Raw genomic sequence first — 8507 nt, forward strand, 5'->3', positions numbered from 1 at the left:
TGTGCTTCATGTCAGAGTCTCTAAAAGTCTTTGTTTACTAATCTGTGGCACTGAAGGAGGACTCCACGGACTCCTGTGCAACACTTTGCCCCACCCATGGGCTGAGGGACATCTTTGTTCCTGAGAAGACTGTAAAAAAAACCTGGCCGTGTGCGGTCAGGCTAACCCAACTAAAGCCAGACAGAGCCGTCCGAGATACAAACGTGGCCTGTAAGGTTTGTGTTTGGCCCGCAGACATAACCCCAAAATTCTGCTATCTCCGTTGCGCTGCGCTCCGCTCTGGCACGAACTCCGCAGCAAAATCGGTCTCGTTGTAGTCAATCAGAGCTGTTCCACTACTGCGGCCGTGCGGCGCAGTGCGCCGCCCGCCGTTCCGCCATCCGGCAAAAATAGGATCGATTCTATTTTTGCCGGACGCCGCAGCACCTCCGCAGTAAAAGGACAGAAGCCACAACCGCCCAACAGGAAAGGGAGCAAGCACAACTTCCGTTATTTCACAATAAATCGATAAACGGCGTTTTTTGTTTCATATGCACAGGTTTAACAACTTTTAAAAACTATCAATGGCAGTTGAACTTTAAATGCACAAAAATAAGCCATAAATACAGTTTCTACTATCAAAGTAGTCACACTTTGTTGATCCAAACACTGCTGACCTCTCAACACAAATGATGGGCAGATTAAACAGTTCATTTCGAATCTTCTCCCACACAACGGGTGTTTGGATCTAACTTCTGCGTTTATTGCTCAGACTGTATCGCAAGATCTCGAAAATCTCGCGCAAGCCTGTTTGCGCACCTCAGGTTTCCGCACCGGAGCGGAGCCGTTGTACAGCGGGTACCAATAAAAAGCAGGGGCGGAGCGGAGGTAGTAGAATTTTGGGGTAAGTACTAATTGCTTTTGCTGCTGAACAGAACACCAGGAAGTTAAAAAGGTTGATTTCAATGTGCAGTTACTAATAAGTTTCATATTTATTCAAATGTAACATGAATGCCATAACTTTCAGCATAAGTATATTGTAAAAAAAAGAATAATTTTATATTTTCTTGTTTACAGAAAATACTAATTACAAGAAAAATTCAGGATAAATAAATGAATCAGTAAATAACTCCAAGTAGCAGATGTAGTTTAAAACAAAACGTCAGTGTATTTTATCTCTCTGAATATGCAGCATTTTTGTTAACATTTATATAACTTTTGCATTGATTTGACTATTTAAATATTGTTTTATTGTATTTATGCTTTTAATGCGTGGAAGATAAAATTACTCTGCACAATTTTTGTTGCACTTTTTAATTCAAATAAAAACAAACCCACAAACACAACCTGAAAGAGCAAACTATCCATCACACGTCATGCTGACTGCTGGACAAACACACAAAAACTGTTTATTTTGCAATATTTTCTGAAATCCAATCATTTATTTATCTGCTTGTTCTTTTTCAGATTTTGAGAGGAGCTGGTTGTACTTGTATTAAGCTTGGTTTATGCTTGACGCGTCCGCGAGGTTCGCACGGCTCCGCACTGCAAAGTTGCGTCATGTTAACAACCACACCCCTCCACCGCGCCTCCGCACGGCCCAAACTTTCCGCACCACGCACCTAGGAAATTTTCTAACCACGCGGACGATCGAACGCGGAAAAACACGGCGGACCGGCAAGAACTAGTATGGCAGAGGTTCGTAAATACAGACATTTGTATGATTCAGCTCTCAAAGATCACCGTGATCAACATGTTGTTAATAATTCTTGGAGAGAAATAGCTCGCACTGTCAGAAAAGACGAGGATGCTGTTAAAAAATGCTGGAAGGTCATGTTGTAAACAGTAATTTTTACTTCTACTATGGTGTAGTGTTGGATGCATGCCGTAGAGCTCCATGCTGCCCCCTACAGGTTGGGAGAATATTGGCTCACCGCAGAGACAAGCCGCATGAACCATAAACGCTGCAAGTTGTGAAGCGCGTTCCATCCGCGAGCCGCATCACCAAGCGGAAAGTAAATGCATCAAGCATAAACCAAGCTTTATACTCTCTATTTGTCCCTCACTGCTCTCTGTAGCTGTTTCCTCATTACGCGGGGGAGGGGTTTGGCATACATAATGTTCCGGTTGGTAGCCACGGTGAATAGGCTCACTAAAACACACACAAACGTCTCCAAATAATAAAAGTCGCAAAGCTAAATGCAAAGTTTAGAGCAGAACATTGACTCAGAGGTTCCCTGATTGAGCAGACACGTGAGAATACACTCAATGACCACTTAGAGCTGGAGCAAGCTAGTGGCTAATGCTTCTTCAAAGATTCATAATCATTTGTCCGCACCTTAATGCATCGATTGTTAGATTATATTCCTCAGCTCTACCAAGCACCCCAGCTAAACAAACCAACACACTGCCTTGAACTTGCTCTTGGTGTGTCTGCCGTGCTGACAGAAGCAGACTAGCAAATAGCGCGACTCGGCTGAGAAAAAATGTGCCAGTAGATGTTTCCAGAAATAATGGCACAGGTGATAGATCACAAATAGTTGGTTCTACGATCTTGGAGATTTGGTAGATCGTCGTCACTTTATAATCCTTAATGGTCTTACATCGTCAGATGGCACAAACCCAGATCATAGCACTGCCCCCACAGGCTTTTACAACACTAGGCATGATGGGTGCACCACTTCATCTGCCTCTCTGCTTACCCTGATGCACCATCACTCTGGAACAGGGTCCAACTAGTCTCATCAGACCAGTTATTAATCAGGCATTGGACAGTTCTTAACCCAGTTTTAGTCCTTTCTGCAATCTCCTTAGATGGTTTCTCTGATTGATTCCAGTGATCTGACCCTTCTCACACAGACTAACGTCTTTTTCACGACCACCAGACGTGTCTTTCCACATGGTTGTTTAGGACCATGCACCAGTTGGGTTAAAGACCTAGTTTTCAGCTGAGCGATAACCATCCATGCAGTAATTATCCAATAGGAGACTCCTACCTACGTGCTTAGTTAAATCTAAGTGGAGACGCATTTTTTTGGACAGTATGTTGTATGTTCAACTATGTCTGAGCAGCTTTTGTTCCTGTTAAAACACACGTTTCCTTTTTACTGTCACCCCTCCTGCTGGACTTGCTCAGAATGGGAGGATTACACTAAAGGTGGGCTTTAATTTTCATATGAGAACACACACGAGGTTTTCTGGTCAGGCCTTTAAAAATGAACCAAAACAAGTAAAGTGAGTGTTTCAAACACCCTCTGCTGGAGAGTGTTCTAACATTATTATAGTTTAGCTAAATTCCTGTGATAATAAATGACTTTTAAAAAGAAAAATGTTATCCTCTAGACATTGTTGGCTGTCCGGCGGCAGACCAAGACTCCCGCTCTCTGCAGGAACAGCAGCAGTAGCACCAGACTGCTGGGCAGATTAAACCACAGGGTGCACATCAGTATAAGGCATGCATCCTCACTATGCAGCGCAACCTCAATGCTCCAGACTATACCCGAAGCAAGCCTAACCACCATTACTCCCAGTATCACCATGATGGTGTAGAACGCCTTCAACTTTGACTTGTCAACACTTTTCTCGGCCCCGCACGGCTCTCCAGGTGCCGGACGAATCAGAACGAGGAGCACCGCGAGGCTGCAGAAGGCGATGATCATGAGAGACGAAAACAGAACACACGGATCTATGATGGTGGCGATTTCTGTCACTGCCAAACCCATCGCTGCAAAGCTCAGAGTCCAGACACAACCCGTGGTGAAGTTTCGGATCCTGAGCCCTTTTTCTTTTTTCAGGATCAGGTAGGCGATGGGATGAACGACCGCCATGTAGCGGTCCACACAGGTGAGGACATGAAAGAATGTCTCCCCATGCCAGGTCATCTTACAGAGAAGTACCCCTGCAAGTGTCAGGTTAGAATCCCGAATGTAAGCAGCCCAACAGCTGAGGCTGTAGCCGGTGATGCCGATCAGCTCCATGACGACCAGGTGGCAGGTGAAAAAGTCCGAGTTTGTCATCACTGGTGCTGAAGAGGTGGAGCGGTTGTGTCGGCGCTGCTGTAGAAAATGATGGAGGATGAAGAGGCTGTTAGGAAGGAGGAGGAGGATGTAGGTAATGTAGAAGGACATAAAGATGAACAAGTTTGAACCGGAGACAACGCAATTCATAAATGAGAGGACGCCATCTCTGGTGAGAAAGGAAGGCTGAGGAAAGGAGTCGTTGGAGGTGGAAGAGTTTACCGCCATGTCTGAGAGAGAGAGAGAGAGAGAGAGAGAACAACTTCAACAAGTCTGGTGAAACAAAAATAAAAGATCAAATATAGGAATGTTTATGTTTGTGTCTGATCAATCCGATCTCCACACGTCAAACACAAAACACCTTAAAGTTGACTGCGGTAAGTTACGGTTGTAGATCATGAACTTTGTTTTACTTGCTTGAGCCTGATAAGTAAGATGTTATGGTCCACAGGGTCAAAGGCGTTAGCCAAGTCAACAAACACAGTCAGCTACGCAGTATTCCTTATGGTCAGTGGCACATATGATGTCATTTAGCACTTTAAGTTCTGAAGCCAGACTGCACGGGGGTATGTGCTTCTGTTACGGGCGCAGATTAAAAAGTTCATCCAATTAAGTCCAAATAAACCGTTGTTCATTCAAAGTATCCAATTTCATAATGATCTGATTTAAATAAAAAAGCTTTCAATGTCATCAAATTATTAGAGCAACATATTTAAATATTTTCTAAAATTATCCTGTTTTATTCGGAAGCATTTAAGGATTGTTCAATGTTAATTTGGGTTCAATCAAAAAAATGTAAACATCAATCAGTAAATAAGGCATGTCTTCAAAAGACGACCTGTTATTTTCTTTATAGTTGATTTGGGTATTGCTTACTTTTTCACTTTATTATAACAATAAATTTTATATACCTCCAAATGAAGTCAGCCAAATGTGATTTTATTAATTTGTGTCTTTCATCTACTGAAATAAACAATAAACAAAAGCTGATCAGGTGAAAAGTTTACGTGTTTTAAACTTTTAAACTAAACTAAGTAGACCATATTTAAATAATTCAGTAAGGGATTAGTTATTTAATAGTTATTTATTTACTATTTTTATTCTTTTCTTACAGTATGTGTTTGGTGAAGCGCGTGTGCGTGCGCGTGTGCGCGCGCGTGTGTGTGTGCGTGTGCGTGTGTGTGGCTTCGGTGAGCAGATCTAATCTAATTTGTTCTATCTTCACATTTGGATCTTTAGAATTCGGGTTCTTTATTCTGCATTTTTGGACAAATCTCTTCAGCCCTCGAATGCAACTTAAGCTATGCCATAATAATTATTAGGAACCCACCTTGTTGTAGTTTCTCCTTCTGTCTTCCTGCTGCGTTTCAGAGTCAGAAGTTCTGAACCTGATGTGGATCTGATCCAGTACCTCAGCACTTCTGTGGGACTGTTTGTGCAGCAGCTGCGGGGAGCTCTGTGGATGCTTTTTGCATAATGCTGAGCAAACTCCTAATTTATCTTTTCTATATATGCTTCATTTCTACAGGCAAATTATTCTATTGTGTTTCTATGGAAACAAGAAAACACATTTGTGAGCAGATGACCAGTCGCCTCACGCAGCCTCTAAAACCGTTTATCTATGTCTTTTTAATATTTAGTTGCTTTAGAGGAATATAAAAGGAATCTTCTGGAAGAACTGATAAATGGTTTTGAGTGCCTTCACCCAGATCTCATCATCAGATCATGCAGTTTGCACATTCTACCACTAGATGGTAGTATCAGACACAAAACCTTCACCGTCCTCGCTCACTTCAATCCCTGGACAGGTTGACAGTCCATCACAGGCAATCAGACTCAGATGAACTTAATTGATGCTTTGGAAAAAGTTCATTTGGGGAAATTCTGTCTTCCAGAAGCAGCAGTAAATCATCTAATAGTCATTTATACCGGATAAAGGAAAAGAAATGAGGCAGTAAGTAAAGCAAGAGAGAAAAATGTAGCGGTCACACTTCATAGAGTGACGACTGCAAATTAATCATGACCAATAAGATGTAATTATTTTATATGAATATGAAATATCAATCTGATTGATCTTTGAATGTTTAATCAGAAGTTTATAGTTACTTTAACTTGTTCAGGGACCATAAACACACTTCGTAATAATGCAGAAAGAGTCAGTATATAGTTAAAAAGGAATTTTATTATTTTCTAAACTAATGATTATACATGACAAGACATGAATAATGAGATGTGATGGAGTGGATATGCGGTGATGGAATGTGATGTGTAGGTGGTGTGATGTAAGCTAGATGTTTATCAGAATCTTTGTATCTGAAAGAAACTGTGAAATCTGGGTGTAAAAGAATTTGTTGTCCGCTATAAACTAGAGAGTTGATTATTAATAAAACAGCATCAGACGCAATCTGTTGTCTACATACTCTGGCGGAGACCCCCAGCAGATCTGGACTGTCAGAAGTCGGGTGGACCTCCCGGCACCGGGATTTCGTAGATTAAACTCGAATATATATATATATATATATATATATATATATATATATCTGTATACGGTATATATATATATATATATATATATCTGTATATATATATACAGATATATATATATATATATATATATATATATATATATATATATATATCTGTATATATATATCTGTATATATATATATATATATATATATATATATATATATATATATATATATATATATATGTATATATATACAGGGAGTGCAGAAATATTAGGCAAATGAGTATTTTGTCCACATCATCCTCTTCATGCATGTTGTCTTACTCCAAGCTGTATAGGCTCGAAAGCCTACTACCAATTAAGCATATTAGGTGATGTGTATCTCTGTAATGAGAAGGGGTGTGGTCTAATGACATCAACACCCTATATCAGGTGTGCATAATTATTAGGCAACTTCCTTTCCTTTGGCAAAACGGGTCAAAAGAAGGACTTGACAGGCTCAGAAAGGTCAAAATAGTTAGATATCTTGCAGAGGGATGCAGCAGTCTTAAAATTGCAAAGCTTCTGAAGCGTGATCATCGAACAATCAAGCGTTTCATTCAAAATGGTCAACAGGGTCGCAAGAAGCGTGTGGAAAACCCAAGGTGCAAAATAACTGCCCATGAACTGAGAAAAGTCAAGCGTGCAGCTGCCAAGATGCCACTTGCCACCAGTTTGGCCATATTTCAGAGCTGCAACATCACTGGAGTGCCCAAAAGCACAAGGTGTGCAATACTCCGAGACATGGCCAAGGTAAGAAAGGCTGAAAGACGACCACCACTGAACAAGACACACAAGCTGAAACGTCAAGACTGGGCCAAGAAATATCTCAAGACTGATTTTTCTAAGGTTTTATGGACTGATGAAATGAGAGTGAGTCTTGATGGGCCAGATGGATGGGCTTGTGGCTGGATTGGTAAAGGGCAGAGAGCTCCAGTCTGACTCAGATGCCAGCAAGGTGGAGGTGGAGTACTGGTTTGGGCTGGTATCATCAAAGATGAGCTTGTGGGACCTTTTCGGGTTGAGGATGGAGTCGAGCTCAACTCCCAGTCCTACTGCCAGTTTCTGGAAGACACCTTCTTCAAGCAGTGGTACAGGAAGAAGTCTGCATCCTTCAAGAAAAACATGATTTTCATGCAGGACAATGCTCCATCACACGCGTCCAAGTACTCCACAGCGTGGCTGGCAAGAAAGGGTGTAAAAGAAGAAAAACTAATGACATGGCCTCCTTGTTCACCTGATCTGAACCCCATTGAGAACCTGTGGTCCATCATCAAATGTGAGATTTACAAGGAGGGAAAACGGTACACCTCTCTGAACAGTGTCTGGGAGGCTGTGGTTGCTGCTGCACGCAATGTTGATAGTGAACAGATCAAAACACTGACAGAATCCATGGATGGCAGGCTTTTGAGTGTCCTTGCAAAGAAAGGTGGCTATATTGGTCGCTGATTTGTTTTTGTATTGTTTTTGAATGTCAGAAATGTATATTTGGGAATGTGGAGATGTTATATTGGTTTCACTGGTAAAAATAAATAATTGAATTGGGTATATATTTGTTTTTTGTTAAGTTGCCTAATAATTATGCACAGTAATAGTCACCTGTACAGATATCCCCCTAAAATAGCTAAAACTAAAAACAAACTAAAAACTACTTCCAAAAACATTCAGCTTTGATATTAATGAGATTTTTGGGTTCATTGAGAACATGGTTGTTGTTCAATAATAAAATTATTCCTCAAAAATACAACTTGCCTAATAATTCTGCACTCCCTGCAGATTAGATCTGACTTTTTACAGATTAGAATTTGATGTTTATTATCTCACCTAAAATCTAGAAGAGATTTGTTGTCATGTTTAAAAAAACGTTTTGTTTCTGAATTAAGAAAAAAATGGCAAAAAAGTATGGATATTTTTTTTAATGAGATGCTGATGTTAGTGGAAAATTAATTAAAACAAACATAAAAAGATCTAAAAAATATTACGGGTACTTTTACTGTCATTCT

The sequence above is a fragment of the Nothobranchius furzeri genome, chromosome 2 (genome assembly GCF_043380555.1).
Source record: "Nothobranchius furzeri strain GRZ-AD chromosome 2, NfurGRZ-RIMD1, whole genome shotgun sequence".
NCBI classification, from domain to species: Eukaryota; Metazoa; Chordata; class Actinopteri; order Cyprinodontiformes; family Nothobranchiidae; genus Nothobranchius; species Nothobranchius furzeri.